This window comes from Stegodyphus dumicola, chromosome 6, assembly GCF_044657685.1.
Source record: "Stegodyphus dumicola isolate Sdum_Otavi_A_Nest chromosome 6, ASM4465768v1".
Lineage (NCBI taxonomy): Eukaryota > Metazoa > Arthropoda > Arachnida > Araneae > Eresidae > Stegodyphus > Stegodyphus dumicola.
In genome coordinates, this window is record NC_140773.1 from 174,395,298 (window position 1) to 174,404,832 (window position 9,535).

Below are 9,535 nucleotides of genomic sequence, written 5' to 3' on the forward strand. Positions count from 1 at the left end.
GAGACATACATGTATTAATAATCATACCAACCATGTAATATTGGTTTTTTGTAAATAGGTTTTTTTTTTTTTTTTTGTAATTTGCTCCAAGAAGAAAAAATCGCTAATTTTGTTTAATAATATCAAACCTGTAGCATCTTTTTTTGCTCTTTACCTTTTGTTTAATAAATAAGCTTTACAAATAAGTCAAATTTCTTTTGCTTCTAACTCTTCCTTTGCCTGATTTTGCATTATCCTTAATTTATGGACATGAGTGTATTTCATAATGGCATACAGGTAAGTTTAACTCATTTACCAAACATGTAAATATCTAATTCAGCCCACTTTTGTTCTTACGTTTGCTGTATCTTCTATTTTCTTTAATATATTGTTCGGTCTAATTTCAAAAGGTCTTGTGGAAAAGTCACTAAACATTGGTAGTTCGACCCGCGTTTCTAGTCCCATTGATCCCCCAGCTCTTTCTTTTTTTGTACTTATTTGCTGTATAAAAATGTAGCGTAAAAATTTCAGTTCATGAAGTAAAAATACATTTTTAATTTATTCTTTAAAAATATTGCAAAAATTTTCACCTTTACCTTAGCATATCTTTTTAGAAATCCCTCTAATAAGAAAAAATAAGGAAAGAAATTAACTCAGTTTCCGTGATTGATACCTAGGTGCAAATTATATGTAACATTTTTCCAAAAGCTTAGAGTTTATATGGATATCAATAAATTAAGGATTATTTCTCCATCTAATTTTCTTAACATGTTTATTCCAGAATTTTCTTTTCACACTGTAGCTCGTAACCTTATGAGTTTTCTATAATCATTCAATTTCTCTAGCCATGGCAACTTTGCATACCTTCTGACAAGTAGTCATATTTTTAACCACTGTATTTTAATTGCTGTTGACTATCAGTACATTATTCACTTGTTTCACAAGTGCAACTATTATTTTATACGCAAATATATGTAAAATAGCATTAAAACTTCAGTTATGCGGAGCTCCTGATCGATTGCTTGTTTTAGATTGAATGAAATTAAGCTTAATGTTACTGCTAATTAGCTTGTTATTAATTTAATTGTATGTTTTCTAACTAATTATATGTTCAGATATTTCCAAGTATATTACACAAACTTTTCCATCCTAATTTTTAGTTTTGGTGAAAAAAATAAGCTTTTATTTATTAAGAGGCCTGATTGATTATATTAATTTGCAGTACTGTTTATCTAATTCTTTTCTTCTAGATAAATTTTAGAAAAGCTTCTTAGCATAATAATTTTAATTTATTTACAATTTATACGTCAGTGATCCAAACGTAATGTTGTTAATAATAGATTTCAATAGTAATGTTGTTATAATAGATTTCATGCTAAGCTTTTTTTTAAATTTAACTATTAATTTCTGAAAACATTTACATGCTTGCTTTAATTAACGAAAAATATTTCTAGCACACTTTAACACGCTTTGATATGGAATAATTTTTTGCACTCTATTAAATTTTCCAGTCTAGTTCAGACATCTTGACTATTATTGATGTAATTTATTAAAAATATAATTTGTATGCTTTATAATTATTTAATTTATGATATTATTATCATAAATGAAAGATGTTTGTAATGCTAATATGTATGTTTACCAATACCTTTTATTTTCTTTGTTAGCTCTCGCATTTATTACTGTTATTCAAGTTAACAAGCCTGCTTGTTAGATATTTTTTACTTATTCTTGTGATATGTAATTCTATTTATTTATTTTTATTTTCCTCTTGGCTACAATTGGCTTCGAAAAGTTAAATTGTAACCCTGTAGGCAGCAGGGAGGGAAGAAATTTTGATTGGCGCAGTTGGACTATAGCTCGACCCGGGCGGGATTTTCATTAGCGCAGTTGGAATACACCCATCTACCATATAACGAACATATCATTTAAAAAATAAAGCTCTACTATCTTTACTTTTCTCAACACAAAATATGAAAGATACTTTCTAACAAAATTAAATGACGAAATTGTTTCTTATTTACCCATTTGAGTTTCAACTACTATAATTTGTCACCGCTTTCTATTTAAATGAAACATAGTCTATTTCAGCTTCAGTTTTTCCATACAAATGTTTGTGTTGCACTTTAGAAACATTCTCTGTTGCATTCATTAAAGAACTGTTTAGTGAACATGTCCTGTAAATTTTTTGTTTCTATGTTGCTTCATTCTCAAATTAGACACAAAAAACATGCTATTCCTTAACTGTTCGAGGGCAGTGCAGTATGGTATGCAAAAGTTTCTTCTACTGCGGCTGAATCTTCTTCCTTATCACCCATTTTCTCCTGTTTGAAGAAATTCTTTAACGTCGAGGTAGATGCAGCATAACATTTTATGTGTATTACTATTTATATCAAGTTTAATATCTTTACCTCCACCATGGCTTAGTAAACATTTTGAAGAACATGTTCACAGCAAAGTATTGCATCGTATATCGGAATCGCTCGCAGTTTTTCCAATAAACGGATATTCCATATGTAGGTCTCTGTTAAATGTACACTTTCTTTTTTGAACTCATTATTAAAAATATCGATGGTAAAAATAAATACTAAATTTAATTAAATTGCAGCAAAACATATTCTTAGCACGTATGTAATGTACCATTGATAATTAAAAAATATATGTTGTTGCCAGACTAGAAATGTAATTACACGTCATCCTTTCAGCAGATTTTTCTAAATTCTTTTTACCTTTATGCAAAATCAAAATGACGATAGAATAAAAATTTTACGATCTAAGCGTGGCAAAAGAACGATGATTTTAGATGCCTATATCTACAATGAAATTTCAGCAGATAATAAAAGAATTATTTTTAGATGCCGTGTAATAATGTTGAAGAGGATGATACTTACTAATTACATGGTAATTAAAAATTAAAAATATCTGTCTATATTTATAAATTCAAATCACATTCGAACTAATATATCAATTAAAAATTGCAGTGCTGTCTGTAAGTGAAAGTATGAATTGCAACTGCGAGCTGCGAGCAAAAGTTCCGAGTATGCTGGTGAATTGAAGAGAGAAATCCTAGAATCAGAAATAGAACTCCCCCCCCCCCAACTACAATTTTTCTAAAGTAAACGCGCGATCATATGGCGCACGTCTCTTAACTTACGCTTATATTCTCAATTTGCAATCTACCCTGCTTAAACAAGTATATGCATATTACATTCTCCCCTTACCGTGTTTCGGGAGAATTCGAGACAAATGCTATAAATTCGGGATCAAAAAACGAATTGTAAATATTCAGGACATTGACTGAAAAGTCGGGACTGTGCCCGGAAATTCGGGACTTTTGATCACCTTAGTTTTATAGGTGCAATTACTTGCAGACTGTTGTGTAACGAAGTAGAATCCTTACGGCACTGACGTTGTGATTCCTAATATTAATCTATATCATTAATTTTATATTCATTTTTCATAATTTTTCTTTTACTTTTGCAGCAAAGGTATTATCCGTTGAAAATTCTGCTGCGTATTATTATGAATACTACATTTCTGCCAGCATATGAGTACCACATTTGAATTAAAAATTCTAGAAACCGCAAGTTCTAAGATTTTGAAATTAAATGCGCTCCTCCTGATCCATATTCGTATTTTGTTTCTCTATAAAATACCCATTTCTTTCAGTTTTGAACTATACTTTTTTTTACATGCGTATTTCTGCTTTTGAAGGTCACTATACTATTCTCAGCCTCCTTTCTGTGGAGTACATAAGCATACTTGATAAATAGTATGAATAAAAATGAAATTGTTCGTTTTTTCAACAAGTAGTAAGCTACTAAAATATATTAGTATTTATCACTACAGAATGAAAAGATGAGAGAATAAAACTGGCTTAAAAAACTTTTAATTTTCAGATGCACTGTTCCATTGTTATTTTCATTCACCATTTCGGGTAAGCCTATTAAAAAATACGTCAATCACTAAATGTAAAATAAACTATTTAGGAAAGCAAATGGATCGTTGATGCTTGAAATCAAAGGCAAAAGAAGGAAAACATTATTTTAGAGATTTATGATACTAATTTTAAAATTCAAAGTACCAAAAAACATGTGGATTCCCTCAGAACACAAAATCAAGTGAAAGGAAAGCTAAAGGCATAAATTTTGCTGATGTTCTGGTTCCGTTTCTGTGCCTGTACACTTTGTTTATAAAAGTCCTCAGGCGATTTTTATTTTCGTAACCATCGGTCGTAGACATATATTTCTGATTACAAATATGCTTTAAATGACTTAGAGTTTCACATTTTCGAATATTTAAATTGAAAAAAAAAAAAAATATATATATATATATATCTATATTTAAAAAATTACTATATCTAACTTTTTGTTGTATTGAGTTTGTACTGCATCTAAAAATAAATCATAAAAGGTTTGACATCTGTAGGAGAAAACTTAGCCGAGATATTTAATTTTAACGTTTGCAACCTTAATGAATTTTAAGCGCTAGAAAATGGAATTTATCTCCCTTCTTGAAGGGTTGATTAAAAAATAAATTATCATAATTCGAATTTTCCCATTTAATGTCATTCAGTGATATTTCTTTGTGATTTATTAGCCTGTAAGCTTTTTTAATGTATACTTTTGTTATATTTGGTATGCGTAAAGCATTTTCACACAAGAATTAATAAGTTTTGAAATTCTAAAATTACATTAATAGTATTTGCATTGAAGCTTTGTTACTTTGTAAGGATCCTAAGTTTTACTAACGTTTATTTTATTTTAAATCTTTACTATCACTTCTTATTTTCTACTTCCGGCCAGAATTAAAAGCTTTTAACTTATTTATGCAAATTTGTCTTGCGAAAGCCAAGTACATAAGTTGTGGCTTTTTGCCAAGCAAGAGAGAGGAAGGAGCTATTAGAAGCAGGCCGCTTGCCATAGTAGTTTTACTCGGTTGCTGGTTGCCTTCAAGGCCAGAGGTTTAATCCTCATGATAATTTTAAACGTATCGTAGTGTTAGCAGTTCTCTGTACTACATACGGCTTTTTGTTAATATACGGCCAATCTTGGAGTTAGGCACTTGTTTATTAATCTTGGAGTTAGGCACTTGTTTATTAATATTATTGTTAATAATAATTTATTAGTTAGTTTAGTTAGATTTTTAGTTAATATTTTTTATATTCTTACGTTCAGATCACAAGTGGTTGGTCTCTGTATTCCGAAGTTCCGGAAATCATTGTAAAGAGAGAAAAATAAAGGATTTCGTATACCCTTCCTGTGTGTATTGTCTACATCACAATTTATTGAACATAGCTTCAGTAAGCTCCCTGTTCCGAGTCAGGACAGTTAATGTTTCCAAAGAAAGTAAGGACGAACACCAATCCTGATAGTGGCGCCCAACGAAGAAGATTAACCATGGCCGAGTTTCAAGAAGAACCTGTGCTGCCTGCAGAAGCGGCTCAGAATCCAGAAATGCCAGCTGCCGCCCTGGAAGGATTTGGTTACATCGTCCAGACCATGCGCGCATCGATGAAACCAGAAGCAACATTTAATGGAAACTCACCGGTAACCAGTTTTTTGGAAAAATTGGATGACCACTTCATGCTGTATCCAGTACATGAGTTCCAGAAAGTCACCTTAGCTACCAGCGCTTTGAGGGGCCAAGCGCTTAATTGGTTCAAATGTATAGGCAGAAGCCTCTTGGGTCAAGCGGGAAGTCCCACCTATACTTACGAAAATTTTAAGACTGCCTTAGTAAAAGCCTTCCCTGTAGTAAGAGATCGTGAAAGATTAGAAATGGAACTCTTCAGCATATATCAGCAACGAATCGAAAATCTTTCCACCTTTATTTTAAGAAAAATTCACGTCTTTAAACTCTTGTATGGAAACCGTCCGGATCCTGAGGTAATCCAAGTGATTTTGCCGAGGTTACTTCCCCAAGTACAAGACTTTATTGAATTAAGGAATCCGACTACACTGGAAAAGGTATTTGAGCTAGCAATCTAGTTTGAAAGTAGAAGAACGGCGGACATTGAAAGAAGACGCCAGTATGAGCAACGAAGCCAATTTGGTGCGCCAACACCACAGCAAAGTCAAAAACACGGCAAAGCGAATCAGTGGACAAGGAAACCCGAGTATCCAAAAACAACCGGCGAACGTCGACAGTTCAATAGTAAGCCAGAAAAAAGTCTGAAGGCCAGCAAAAAAAGAAGGAAGGCATGGAAAGGAAGAAACAAAATTTAAACTAGAACGGATTTCTGCTGACGGGAGGGTGCGGAAATCTGAAGGCCAAGAAAACCCCTCTTCCTTCAAGTTAAATACAGTTATGGTGAAACATTTGACTCTTCCAAAGATTGGAGTTTTGGTGAATAATATCCCAGCCACCGCACTCCTGGATACAGGCGCGCAGTGTTCCTGTGTGGCAGAAGATTTTTTTAGGAAGTATTTCCGTAAATACCGCATATATAATTCGGATAATACGACAGTGTTAGCTGCGCAAGGAGAAAGATGCAAGTGCATAGGTAAATTACCGTTATACATTCGTATCAAGGACGAGCAAGTAAAGATTATGTTTTTTATCGTAAAGAATTTACAAGCACATGTCATTTTAGGGATAGATTTTCTTTCAGAGGCAGAAGCAACGCTGGATTTTAACGAAGCGTCCCTTAAGCTGACGATGAAACCAGTTCGAGAAGAAAAATCAGAACCACCGACGTTAAACCTCGACCACCTGCCTAAGGAAGAGCAACAAAAAATTAGACAAGTGGTAAGTGAATTTGCTTCGTTATTTAGTGATATTCCCGGATTTACTCAAGTTACTAACAATAGTATCGACACCGGAGATTCACTGCCAGTTCGCCACAAACCATACCGATATGATAAGAATAAAGAAAAAAATTATAGAGTGGCACATTCGAGATATGTTACGTAAAAAGATCATAACGCCCATCTCAAGTAGTTATGCTAGCCCGGTTGTTTTATGTAAGAAAAATAATGACTATCCGGCAACACATCCGAAAAGGTGGCGTTTTGAAATTGACTATCGTAAATTAAACTTCATGACTAAATATCCGGTATATCCGTTACCTATTATTGAAGAAATTCTAAGGAACATAACTTCTACCAAATATATGACTACGTTAGACTTAACGACTGGTTATTTTCAAATAGGGCTTAAATCGGAAGATGTGCCTAAGACTGTTTTTATAACCAAGTCTGGCACTTATGCATTCCTGCGTATGCCGTTTGGCCTTTCAGGGGCACCGGCAACATTTCAGCGATGTATGGACATTGTGCTAAGGCATGTTCTTGGAAAGTCCACATTTATCTATTTAGCGATATCATTATTACTAGTGATAATCTGGACCAACATGTACAGGATTTAAGACAGGTGTTTTCATTATTAAATGAGGCCAGTCTAAAAGTTAATGTCGAAAAGTGCAAATTTGCAGCCCCTGAATTAAAATACTTAGTTTACAAAATATCTCAGAAAGGAATCGAGACAGACGAATAAAAAATAATCGCTGTGCAAAAGTATCCGCCGCCAAATACGGCGAAGAAGCTATCTTCTTTTCTAGGACTTTGTTCATATTATAGGTCCTTTATAAAAGATTTTGCAGCTATTGCTGAACCATTGTTAAAACTAAAAAGGAAAAAGGCAAGATTCTCGTGGACGGCCGAAGCCAATAGTGCTTTCGAAAAATTAAAGCAAGCATTAACGCAAGCCCCTGTTTTGAAATTTCCTGAGAACGATGAGAATTTAGAAATTTCAGCGGATGCTTCGGATTATGCGGTGGGAGAGGTACTTTCGCAAAATCAGCAGCCCGTGGCATTTTTTAGTCGAACTTTAAATCAAACACAAAGAAATTATTCCGCGACTGAGAGTGAGGCACTTGCAGTTCTGTTAGCAGTGCAAAAGTTCCGAGTCTATTTTGGAAGGGCGCCAATAGCTGTGTATTCTGATCATGCGGCGGTAACTAGATTGTACTCAGGGAAAAACTTATCCCCAAGGTTAATAAGATGGGCACTCAAGTTACAAGAGTATAATCTGGTAATCAAGCACACCATCGGAAAGGAAAATATCGTAGCAGATGCCCTATCCAGAATAAAAATAGATGAAGAAGGTAATACTGTAAAGGTGTCTCGGGAATGTATCGTACATGCTCACAGCATGTTCGATACATTCCCGAGAAACTGTAATGACCGAACTGGGTAAGGATCCTGAATTTAAAAACACTTATGAGTATTTAAAGGATCCTGAAAATTTTAGCCACCAAGATATTGTGGCGATAAGAAATAGGGCGGTCCATTACGAACTAATAGATGGTCTATTATTTTATACAAAAACTACGAATTCCAACAACGAATTTCGACCTGTTATCCCAGCTAGTCTTAGATTAGTCTGCAGAAGTTACACGACTGCCCATTAGCTTCTCATGTTGGTATTCGAAAAACCATCCAACGCGTAGGCGAAGCAGTTCATTTTCCAGAGCTGCAAAAGTTAACAAGGGCGTATATCCAGTCCTGCCCAACATGTCAAGCAGTTAATTATATTAATTTCCGCCCGGCCGGGTTTCTAAATAGCATTAAATCCGAATTTCCAAATGAAATAATTGGCATCGATTTATTGGGCCCTTTCCCCAAAAGTCAGTTAAATAAAAGTCGGTATCTCCTTGTTATGGTTGATCATTATAGTAAGTGGACCGAAATTGTTCTCTTAAAACGAATTTCCGCGAAATTAGGTACTGATTCTATTTTAAATAAATATATTTTAAAATACGGGGCGCCCTTAAAAGTTATATCGGATAATGGTCCTCAATTTGTAAGTAATATATTTGAAGACATGTGCCAAAAACTGTGCATACGTCATTTATAAATGGTCCCGTATCGGCCGCAATCAAATATAGCGGAACGGGTCAATAGAAATATAGTGAAAATTATCCGTAGTTATGTTAAAAATTTTCATAAAAGCTGGGATAACTATGTCAATGAATTAGCTTTCGCCCTTAGGACCGCAAAACATGATACGACGGGCAAAACTCCTGCTGAGTTATTTTTAGGCAGAAAGATTATAACGCCGTTAGATAAATTATTTTATGTTCAACAAAGAGCCCCAGAATTTAAAATGGGCGATATAAAAAAATTAATTAAAGAAGCAAAAAAGAACACTGAAGTAGTACAGAGAAAACAGAAGCTTTATTACGATATGAAACGACGGGGAGTAACTTATAAAGTAGGAGATGAAGTGTTAAAAATTAAGCATTCACTTTCTTCAGCACCAGAAGATAAAACTGCCAAATTTCATCCACGATTTGAAGGACCATATGTCATAAAAAAATAACTCAGGCTCTAGCGGGTGTTAAAAGCCAGGAATGGTGAAACCTGCACCGCAAACATTGACCAGATAAAACCATTCTATAATCGTAATAAAATGCCAATATTTAAAGATCTTTTGCAGGATCCGGCACGGCAAGCACCGCAGGCACAAGCTCCAGAGGTGGAACAACGACAATCACAAGGGCAAGCCATTAGGAGGCAGGAGCAATTGAAAAGAAAGTTTCCCCGTTGGAAAA